At 32.7% G+C, this 11,094-nt stretch overlaps 1 protein-coding gene across 1 annotated transcript in view; it reads left to right on the forward strand.

The window, feature by feature from the left end:
• LOC142341811 (phosphorylase b kinase gamma catalytic chain, skeletal muscle/heart isoform-like) overlaps positions 1-11,094 on the forward strand; it is a 236,509-nt gene that overhangs the window by 38,269 nt on the left and 187,146 nt on the right. The gene's annotated exons all lie outside the window — the stretch shown is intronic.

Here is an 11,094-nt window from a genome sequence, read left to right on the forward strand (position 1 = left end):
CTTGCTCAAGGAGAAAACCACTATTGTCACAACCGTTCTACTACACGTTTGATATCATCCACCATTTGAATATTCTGACAACAGCCAAAAATAAACTTGTTTAAAATATTAAAAAAAAACATTTTGAAACCCCTTAAATTTGCTCAAGAATTTTTTAAATTTTGCTGAAATTCATCATGTTTTTTATCTGATCGGCTCCTTGACTACAGCTAAAAATCAATGTTTCAAAATATCATATTCATTAGGCAACAACATTTTTCCAAAAAAGTTTCAAAATAAAAAAATACAATTGTGAAAGACCTCATTATTGTTTTAAAAATTTAACAAAACTATCTAAAACCCTACCTTCTCAGAAGTCTCGCGTACAATTTTCTTTTATGATGTTATTGAATCACTCTGCAGTGCTAAAATTAATAGACTTATTAAGTTGCCAGAAAACATATTGTAAAACAAAAATGATTATTTTTAGTTGAATACTAAAACTATGCCCTGATCTTCTAGCAACTTTCTGTTGCTCATTTTCTGCACAATAATGTTCATCAAAATATCTCTGAATTTGTGCAAATAACAACCAGTGTAAGACTTCCTTAAGGGGCACCTAAAATGATATTACCAACTACCGAACAATTAGCTTTCTCTCTTTCCTGTTACCTAAGTTTGAGCAATTTCTCTTCACTGTTCTATACCCCAAGATTAAACACAAGCTTCGTTGGAAACATTTCGGCTTTCAGTGACACCAAAAAGCGATCGTCGAATTTATTGAAGATCATAATTTTTCGAACGTTAAAGCAAAATCAATGACTTTTCTCATCTACATTGCTTACGCAAAAAACTGTGATAAGGTACCTTTCATTATTCCGACATCAGAACAGAATTGAAATATTGGGTCTGAACAAAAACTTTACTAGCTTTTCAATTCTTCTTCTTCTTTGGAACCGTCACCAAACATCACATTGTCAAACATCATGATCCATGAAATGCCGCTTCTTCTAAAGAATTTACCCTGTATAAGAGTTTAATTTTATCATTTTTATCCTACAGTTTACCGGCTGCTTCTCTCAACACATTGCTGATTTTAAAACTCAAACATCGTCATTTTAGAAATTACCAGTGGATATTTGAGTCAAGGAAACCCTATATTGAAAAATTTATATTTAGCAAAACCCTTCCTTTGTGCTACATGTTTGAATTTTTAGCATTAACGCCTTTCTCGGAGAATTACACACTTGCTTTTCTGATTATTTTACTTGTTTTAGTTTTGATTAAGGCTCCACGGGCAGAACTGTTCGAAGTTCTTTTAAACGCTGCGTTCCAAACCAAAACTTTTTTCTGTACTGTTACTACTTATTTTTTTACCGGCAGAATATGTTCGATGAAACTTCAACCCAACAAATACGTAAAATTTGGAATTAATTGCGAAAAAACAATCATTGCAGTTGGATAACGTTTGTTTTTTTGTTTGCTTATTTCAGCGTTGCGTAAACATTTTGGGAGCATAAAGTAATAATGTGGCACTTTATTTGTATGTTCTAAATTCGCTTTGCGTTTCCTGTATAATCGTAACTTTAAGTCTTTCTCTCCGTCTCACCCTCGAATGTTTTAAAAATTACCTAACGGTTCTAACTAACTCATTTTTTTTCAAAGATATCTGATTCTCCGCGAAAGCGATCTGTATCATCTTTTATTGCTAGACAATAGCCAGAAAACGAACACACGCAATTTTATTGTTAGTAGTGGTAGTAGAATAGGATTTGAAGTTCGTTTTTGAGGGAAGCAATTTTCAAAATGGTATAGTATCTGATTACTGTTGCAATTTGCACATTTTCATTTAATGCGCCAGGTGCACCTATTTTCTTCTGTGCGATGATTGCAGAAAAAATGCTGAACAGTTTTAGACAAAGTATGTTTACATAAACAATTTCCATATTTTGCACACACTTTCAGCAATAGAATGTGCAGAATTTTTGTTCGCTGAAAGAAATTTTTGTTAGTCAAAACTGGTTGATTTTTTTGCTGAGTAGACGGGTAGTAGTTTTGCATACAAATTCTAGTTTGGCAGTTTGATGCCATCTTAACCTTCTTCCATGATAATAATTTACATAAAAATATGCATTTAAATGTGAAGTATGTGAGAAAATAATTTCAAAGTTAAATTCGCTGTTCATAGTTCTGTTTCAAAGACAATCCTTTTTCTAAGCTTATTTTAGCTTTTCAATTTTTTTAATTTAAGAAAAATTTGCAGAGCATGCCTGAGAACGGAAGGTAGTTATCGGTACAACGTAATTTATTTATGCGTTTAGCTTTGAATTAACCTGGCGCTCTTGTGAAAATTTTCTGTTTAAAGTTTGAAGAGTGCACAGAAACCTTCTTGCTTGCTATTACCAGTGTTCATTCCAAGGAATATTTGCTAAACTTCGAGCCCAAGGTCCTGTTCCTTCTTCACTCGATCTAGCAGATGATGATCAATAGAGGTCATTTTGATTCCCAAAACGTTTGAAAATTGGAGATGAAATTAGGTCTCATTTGATTTCCTTTACACGAGAATGGCGGATCTGATTTTACGGCTTCTGTGCTACGTTGCGTCTCATTTAGTAGTTTTGTCCGTCTCAAAAACTTAATTAAAAAACATCAGTTAATTGATCAGGCAAATCATTATTGAAAATCATGAAGAAAAGAAATTCCATTATTGAAATTTGTGAGGCGCCAATGATAACTTCTAACAAACGAGATATTTCATCGTTATTTTTCACATTAGTTCCATTGACACTTGGAAATTAGTTCATTTAAAATTCCTCCACAACTGAACCTGTTGTATCAGATTGCTATGTGATATACTGTCAAAAGTTTCTGCAGAGGCAAATTATACGGGTTTTTTGGAAGCCAAACTGAATTTCGCCGAAATGGTTTCTTACGTGTTCGTAAAACTCATCGAAATAATTTTCAGAAGAAGTTTGGATTTGCAGTTCATATCCTAATGGTTCGATAGCAATTTATCTCTGATTTGTTCCTTTCTCTAATAATTGTCCTTATTTGACTTACTTTCCCATATGTGGGATTGCCAAACTTGTTTGTTATTGATTTGAATAAGAACCTGGTCGCCTTTGCGAGAGATTTATAATATCATCTTAGTAATTAGTTACCAGTTTCAATCGAGCCAATAGAATTATGGAAAATAAGATCACTAAGGATTTTTTTTCAATTTTAGTGGAATCAACTTTTAACTCATTCAGAGTTTTTTTCAGTGCAAAAAAATGGAATTTTTGTTTTATGATATAAGAAACTTGAAAAGAAAGAGTTAAAACTCTCAGCTTTTTGTTTGTGTCGTAAAATTCAGATTCCAACAATGTATTATAGGCGTGTTAAGGCGTTTTTACGGATCAATAAAATATAATTAAGTATTTTTCTAAAGAGTCGCTTTTTGAAAAATCAGTTTCATAAATTGTGTTCAACGAGGCCATGATATGCTTTGATGCACCAATGCCTGAAAGCTGAGCTCTGAGCCTTAGTGATTTCAGCTTTGTTGCCGGTTAATAGATAATGAGCTTAACGAAATCACAAAACCCATGTATTTGTTTCTGGATCAGGTAAAACAGTTATCAAGATCCGTTTGCAGGCTAGTGATTTTAGTGTTGTTGAGTTTGCTGTCATCTTCATACAGATCAATTGTTTTTTGCTCTGGCCAAAGTTGGAATATAATAAAGGCGCAAGAATGCACCCTTGAGGAACTTCGCTAGATATCGTTTGGCGGCCAGATATGCGATGCCCAATTTTTAGACATTGCTTACGATTAGAAAGATAGGAAGAGATAATTTTCTATAGAGCGCACCCGATACCAAAATCTGAGAGTTTTTTTAGAAGAATAGAGTGCTGTACCCGGTCAAAAGTTTAACTCATAAAACGATCGGAACAGTAAGTTGTCAAACAAGAATTGTAGTTGTTGCATATTTTGTCAAGGTGTAATACAAGCTGTGGGATCTTTGATTGGTTTTTTGTGAAGACAATTTGAGAATCAGACATTTTATCGTTCATAGGGAATCAAATTTGTCAATGTTTATTCAAAGCGGCATGTGCTTTCGATTATTTCCACAAGCTCAAAAGATATTCAGGTTCAGTCCTCGACTTACAAGAGAACTAGTTGGGTAGGGAGCTTTTTGTGTCGGTCGAGAGACTTCATGTGTCGTCGAGCATCTTTTCAATGGGTCGAGAAAGAGCCAATAAATGGATCCAATTATGTCAATTTATCGGTCAATATGATCGTTCTTTGGATCGAAAGCTTTACTCATTTAGTCTGCTTAGCGCCAGTTCTTGAACCTGAAGTTTTATTGCATCTCTACAGACTGAAGCCAAAAAGCAGCAAGATTAGACAGTTTTTCATCAGATCACTCCAAACTGTGAACCATTTTGCAAAGACTACAATATCTTATGATAACCTATGATAATTCAGATATCGCAGTTTGACTATTTTACAATATTAATTGGTTCAAAGAAGCTAGGTAGCCTAATTGCAAGGCTCTGCTTCTCTTTATCCATTATAAAAATTTAGCGTTTCTTTTAGCCCTTTGAAGAATCATGTTTGAAAAAACCATTTAATTTTATTTGATAAGCTGTTCGTTGGAATTGCAACAGATGAGAGCATACTCGCCGACTACGTTTTAAGCATTAGTGGGGAAATTCAAACAAGTGGAGTCGAGTTGCCGTCTGAAATCGGCCCTAAGCTGAACCTCACCTGCAAAATTGTTTCATGTTCACCCGTGATTCTGGAATTTTTATCGTGTAAGATCTGATAAGATGCTGACTAAGAATTTTTATCGCGTAAGATCTAATCAGATTTTACACGATTAAAATTCTTCTTATCAGATCTTACTCGATAAAAATTCTGGTAAGAAGAATTTTTATCGTGTAAGATCTGATAAGACATCTTATAAGATAAACGTTCCTCTTATCAAAATTTTTATCGTGTAAGATCTGATAAGACGGAACTATTATCGTGTAAGATTTGATATGACATGTTTTAATTATTTCAATATAAGCGTGTAACGTAGTCAGGGTCCTATGAAAGTAAAAAATAATCGGTCAGCTAACCAATTATGAAACAAAAAATGCTTGATGATTCTGTTTTGGCAGCAGTTTTATTGTGAGTCTTAACTGGGTACTATGGCTAAACTTAGCAGTCCAAGATAGTTTTGGCCTTTGAAAAAAATTTTCAGCCTTGTTTGATAATCACCGCTTCGGAGAAAGCCCCTGCCACTCAAATAATCTTTTTTACAAAATCTTATAAGTCTTGAAAGACAGCATAAGATCTTTTCCTCTTTGTTGCTCTGCCACTTAAGTGTTGCATGCTGTAGTTTTTCGGCTACTGCTTGAGAACAACTCTGAATTGTCTTCAATATGAAGAATATACCATATTTCAGGAATTTATATAAGAGGAAATTTTTATCGTTTAAGATCTCATAAGACGGAAGTTTTATCGTGTAAGATCTTATAAGAGGAATTTTTATCGTGTAAGATCTTCTAAGAGGAATTTTTATCGTGTAAGATCTTATAAGAGGAATTTTTATCGTATAAGATCTTATAAGAGGAATTTTTATCGTGTAAGATCTTATAAGAGGAATTTTTATCGTGTAAGATCTGATGAGACGGAACTTTCATCGTGTAAGACCTGATATGACATGTTTTAATTATTGCAATATAACTGTATAACGTAGTCAGGGTCCTATGAAAGTAAAAAAATAATCGGTCAGCTAACCAATTATGAAACAAAAAAACGCTTGTTGATTCTGTTTTGGCAGCAGTTTTATTGTGAGTCTTAACTGCGTACTATGGCTAAATTTAGCATTCCAAGATATTTTTGGTCTTGGAAAAAATTTTCAGCCTTGTTTGATAATCACCGTTTCGGAGCAAGCCCCTGCCACTCAAATAATCTTTTTTACAATATCTTATAAGTCTTAAAAACAGTATAAGATATTTTCCTCTTTGTTGCTCTGACACTTAAGTGTTGCATGTTGTATTTTTTCGGTTACTGCTTGAGAGCAACTCTGAATTGTCTTCAATATGAAGAATATATCATAATTCAAGAATTTATATAAGAGGAAATTTTTATCGTGTAAGATCTGATAAGACGGAATTTTTGTCGTGTAAGATCTTATAAGAAGAATTTTTATCCTGTAAGATCTTATAAGAGGAATTTTTATCGTGTAAGATCTTATAAGAGGAATTTTTATCGTGTAAGATCTTATAAGAGGAATTTTTATCGTGTAAGATCTTATAAGAGGAAATTTTATCGTATAAGATCTTATAAGAAGAATTTTTTATCGTATAAGATCTGATAAACGTCTTATCAGATCTGATAAGAAGATGGATCCCCTTACAAGCTTTTAGCAAGATGGTTTTGTCAGAAAATTGTCAGATCTCACACGATAAAAATTCCACAATCATTGGGGCAGCAGCAAACAATTGGCTCAAGTTAACGTTAAGATGGCGATAAAGTCAATCTAAAATCTTCTCAGCTTAGTATTGTAAAACATTTTATGTTATTGTGCAACTTGAGAACGCTAATGGATAAAAGTAGACGTAGAGCTGAGAAGATTCATAATCAATCAAAACTTGATCAGTTTTGGAAAGCAGCGTTTATTGAAAATACGGTTTTTCATGAAAGCGTATGGATATCTTGTATAAATTACACAATTTGTGTTTATTATTCATCTACAGAAGAAAAGATGATTCTGTTCAGTTGTCGCACCTTTTTTAAATTATCCTTACTGCGGTAAAAACTAATTAAAAATAAGGCATATAGTTGGAATACCTTTTCAGAAGAAAAACAAGTTAACCACAAAAATACCTATTTTGTAATTTTTTTGTTGCCTTTATTTAGTCGTTGAAATCACAACATGAGGAGCATACTCGCTGACTACGTTTTAAGCATTAGCAGGAAAGCGAAACACATGTTAATTTTTCCTCGACTCTTGACTTGAATCAAACTAAAATGGAGCCGAGTTGCAGTCTGGAATCAGATTTTGTACCAGCTGAGCCGTACCTGCAAAAATTCTTTCATATTCAGCAGCAGAAATTGGCTCATGTTAAAGTTAAGATGGCAATAAACTCAATCTATATTCTTTTCAGCTTAGTGTTGTTAAACATTTTAACTTACTGTGCAACTTGAGAAAACTAATGGGTAAAAGTAGAGGTAGAGCTGAGATGATTCGTAATCAAACAAAACTTGATCAGTTTTGGAAAGCAGCGTTTTTTGAATTTAAGGTTTTTCTTGAAAGCTTATGCACGTCTTCTTTAAATTACACAATTAGTGTTTATTATTCAACTACAGAAGACAGATGATTCTTTTTAGTTGTCGCACCTTTTTAAATTATCTTTACTACGATAAAAACTATTTAAAAATAAGGCATATAGCTGGCAAACCTTTTCAGAAGAAAAACAGGTTTACCACAAAAATACCTACTTTGTAATATTTTGTAGCCTTTTTTCACCTGCCCTCAATTTTTTCATTAAAGAAGCTTTTAGTTTCAATTGAAAACTGTCAACAATTTTTAACAAATAAGGAGGTTTTGTAATATCTCTAAAAACTTCCGCTTCTAATTTTCTGTGTTCAAGGTGTTTATAACTTCCACAAGTTGATTTATCTCTTTTTGAAGACGTAATTATATGTAAGTTTATGCTCTCCGTAAACAAAGTGCAATTTCCTGATCACAAAACTGACTGCTTATATCCAAATGTATCCCGAATACGGAAGTTAGTCCTTTTCTTGCCATTTAGCTGATTTGTTTAACAGGCTGCTTCAAAAGATTTTTATCATCTTGTTTCTAATCTGCGCTTTACCAGGTCAAAAAATATTAGTTGGTTATGTACAATAAGTGCAAAGGCTCATTAAATAGTCTCGTTTAAGTTTCATTCATGTATTGTCATTGATATTAAATGAGAGGAATTGATCAGAAGCCAAATAACTAGAATTTCATTAGAAACAAACAATTTGTCCTGTGCTTATTGCAAGGTTAGTGACTCCCATATAGCCATTGCCACGATTTTAGGAAGTTTGTGTGGCAAGCCAGAAGGTCCTTTTTGTCTCAGATGCCCATATGCGAAATGAACATAATTTTATGCGAAATGAACGCAATTGGCTAAGAAAAAACTCTAGCTGGACTCATGAAAGCTCGACTTTAATAGGAAGCTGGACTGTGTAATTATAGCCAATAGATTAATTGAAATGCAGAATTCTGTTCTATAATTATTTAGAAGAAAAGTTGGTCATCAAAATTTTTCAAAAATTTTGATCATGTGAGAAGCTGAAAAATTTTTCAGTTTCCATGCCTCCACCCCCACAGCACCCCCCCATTCCCCCCGACCCCCGACAAACACACACTCTAATTTTGTGACCCCTCCACTAGATTTCAAGGTCTTGACTGGGGTTAGGATGCATGCTGAGTCAGATCATTTCACTCCCATAATTGTTCCGACCCCCACTTTAGTGGGGAGGGAGGAACTATATACTCAAATGTTTTTTTTGTTCAGGCAATTTTCGATATTTTCATTGTAGAGAGTTGTGAGTGGTATCATTAGAAAACACGTACACCCTAGAATATGGAAAGAAAATTTCTTTGAATTTCGTTTCTTAAAGGGAGTCATCGAGATTTACAGTTTTGTGAATATTCGACAGTTTTAATTCACATTTTCAGTAAATTTCGATAAAATTTGGCACAATTTTGCAAATATTAATTAAAAACCATTAAGATTGTTAACAGTAGAACGTTATTGTTACTGTTAGAGAGAGACCGAAGACAGCTGCTGAATTGTTTGATTTGAGTTTCTATTGCTAAAATTTTTTTACAAAATATTCGAAATTCAGACATTTTTCATCAAAAATTGGTTTAAGTTTGCCGAAAGTGGAAATCTATAAACCACTGAAACAATATCTTTAAACTCCAAAAGCTAGCTATTGAAACTCGGCGCCCTGTATAAGTCTTCTGGATTTAAAATTTGTTTTTACAAATTTCACTTGATAATTTTACTAAATGCATTATTCTTTTTTAATAACTGAAGTATTTCTGAACAATTGGTCTTTTTCCAAAACCATTGGAACACTCGGACAGTTCTTTGAGCGCGCAGTAAAATCTTATTTTTGATGCTGCCTTTTTTAATTCTGTTTTTGGTGCTGCCTTTTTTTCAAAAATAATTTGCTTATGTTTTTTAATGTTAATTATTGTCAGACTTTTTATTCCCGGCTCCAATAATGACAGCACCCATTTGCGTGAAGAAGAGGCCAAATGTTGATTTAGTTCATTTTCAGAGAACATGATGGTTTTTATGGCTTTGAAGAAGAGCTTTAAAAAATCTTTAACTGATTTCGTGTTTTTTCTTCAATTGATATTTTTGCACACTGATTACTGTGTCTCACCATTCGAAACTCCAAATGGCTTTTGAAAGAGGTCTAGGTGAATTTGTACCATGCATTTTGTTGTTACGTAATGTCTTTTATGCCATTGAATGTATTTTGTTTTAAAGAAATTTCAGTGATTTTTTGAACTTGTCAATTTTTTAAATTATCTTTTGGTCAATTTTTGACTTATTTTTAATAATTACAGTTCGACGTTCTTTTTAAAAGAAAACCAACTAATTTTGTAGCGGATTGTTTTAGAAGAGCGGTTTCTTGGCTTTGTTACTACCAGTTTTCATACAAAACTTTGTGGTTTTTATGCATAAATACCCAATTTTGCTGTTGTTTTTGTTTCTTTGGCAAACTGTCACATTACTTAACAATCTATGGAGAAAGTTTTACAAAAAAATGTTTTTGAAATTTTTTTTGTTTTCTTAGCAAGTGGTTTTAAGGACTGCGATACCGTTCTCTTGCAGAACTCGAGTGATTTTTTTTGCCATGTATTTGTTGTTAATTTTTGTTGTTGTATGCCAAATATTGTGTAAGTAATGTTCTCAGTGGCCAACTATTATACATAATTTACCTTAAAAACGATATCAATATATAGCAAATGTATTTATTGACTTTCAATGTAAACTTTTTCAAAAAAATTTGATAGTATTCCCCTACATAAACCTTTTTGTCCTGGTTTGTGTTTTTTTTTGTATTTTACAATGTCGTATCATTTTTGTAATTTAGCCTCATGATTAAGAGATCCCTTCAATATTTTGTTGAAGCGAACATTGATGTTTCTGTTGTTTAAAGTTTTTGACCGATGCCTTGAAATTTTGGAAGATTTGTTTCAGAAGAATTTTATGAAATTTGGCTACTTATCAATTTTTGTAATTTTTTGCTGTCATTTTGAAATAGTCGTTTTACAAAAAGACTTTTTGTTGTTCAAAGGAGACGCAAAGGAAGGTTTAATTTTCTCGCGGTTAATATTTTATAATTTTAATAGCTTCAACACTGTAGTTTTGTAAATTTGTTTGCATAAATTTTTTAATCCAGATTGTATTTAATGTTATTCCATAGTCTAACAACTTAGTCTCACGTATAACAGGCGAAAAGAGTTTTCGAAAAACTTGCACTATAAACTCTCTACTCTTTTAGTTTAATATTTATGTTGGCTTCTAATTGTTTGTTTTTTAAAACAGACAATGGATTTCTGAGATTTGCCAATCTTATTTCTGTTAACTTCTAGCTTAGTATCACTTTAGACAAGTCACATCCCTTATCTAAACAACTACAATTTGCTTTTTGAACGGTTTTGTCCTCAAATGGTCTTTGTTCTTGCTACAACAAGTTGTCAAATTATTCGTCAACTACAATTTGCTTTTTTTAACGATTTTTCTCTCAAACGGTCTTTGCTCCTGCTACAACAAACTGTCAAAACAAGTAGTAAAATATTCGTTATTTTTGCATTTTCGACCAGTTTTGTAGGTTTTTATTTTCTTTTTACAGTATCACAATAATGGGCAGCACTCTGGTCATTTGACAAAAACGCAATCAAAAATATTTAATGTTTTCAGTGAACAGCTCAATGTTTAATTGGCTGGGACATAGTTTTCGTGCAAAATTTTTGGGCATTTTTTTTTTACTATTTGCGTGTATTTGTCGTTCGCTTTGCAGTAGTAAGAAATATCCTGGATAAAGAAAGGTCCTGATTGTTCTGT

Source organism: Convolutriloba macropyga, chromosome 6 (genome assembly GCF_964194025.1).
Source record: "Convolutriloba macropyga chromosome 6, txConMacr16.3, whole genome shotgun sequence".
Classification (NCBI taxonomy): Eukaryota; Metazoa; Xenacoelomorpha; order Acoela; family Convolutidae; genus Convolutriloba; species Convolutriloba macropyga.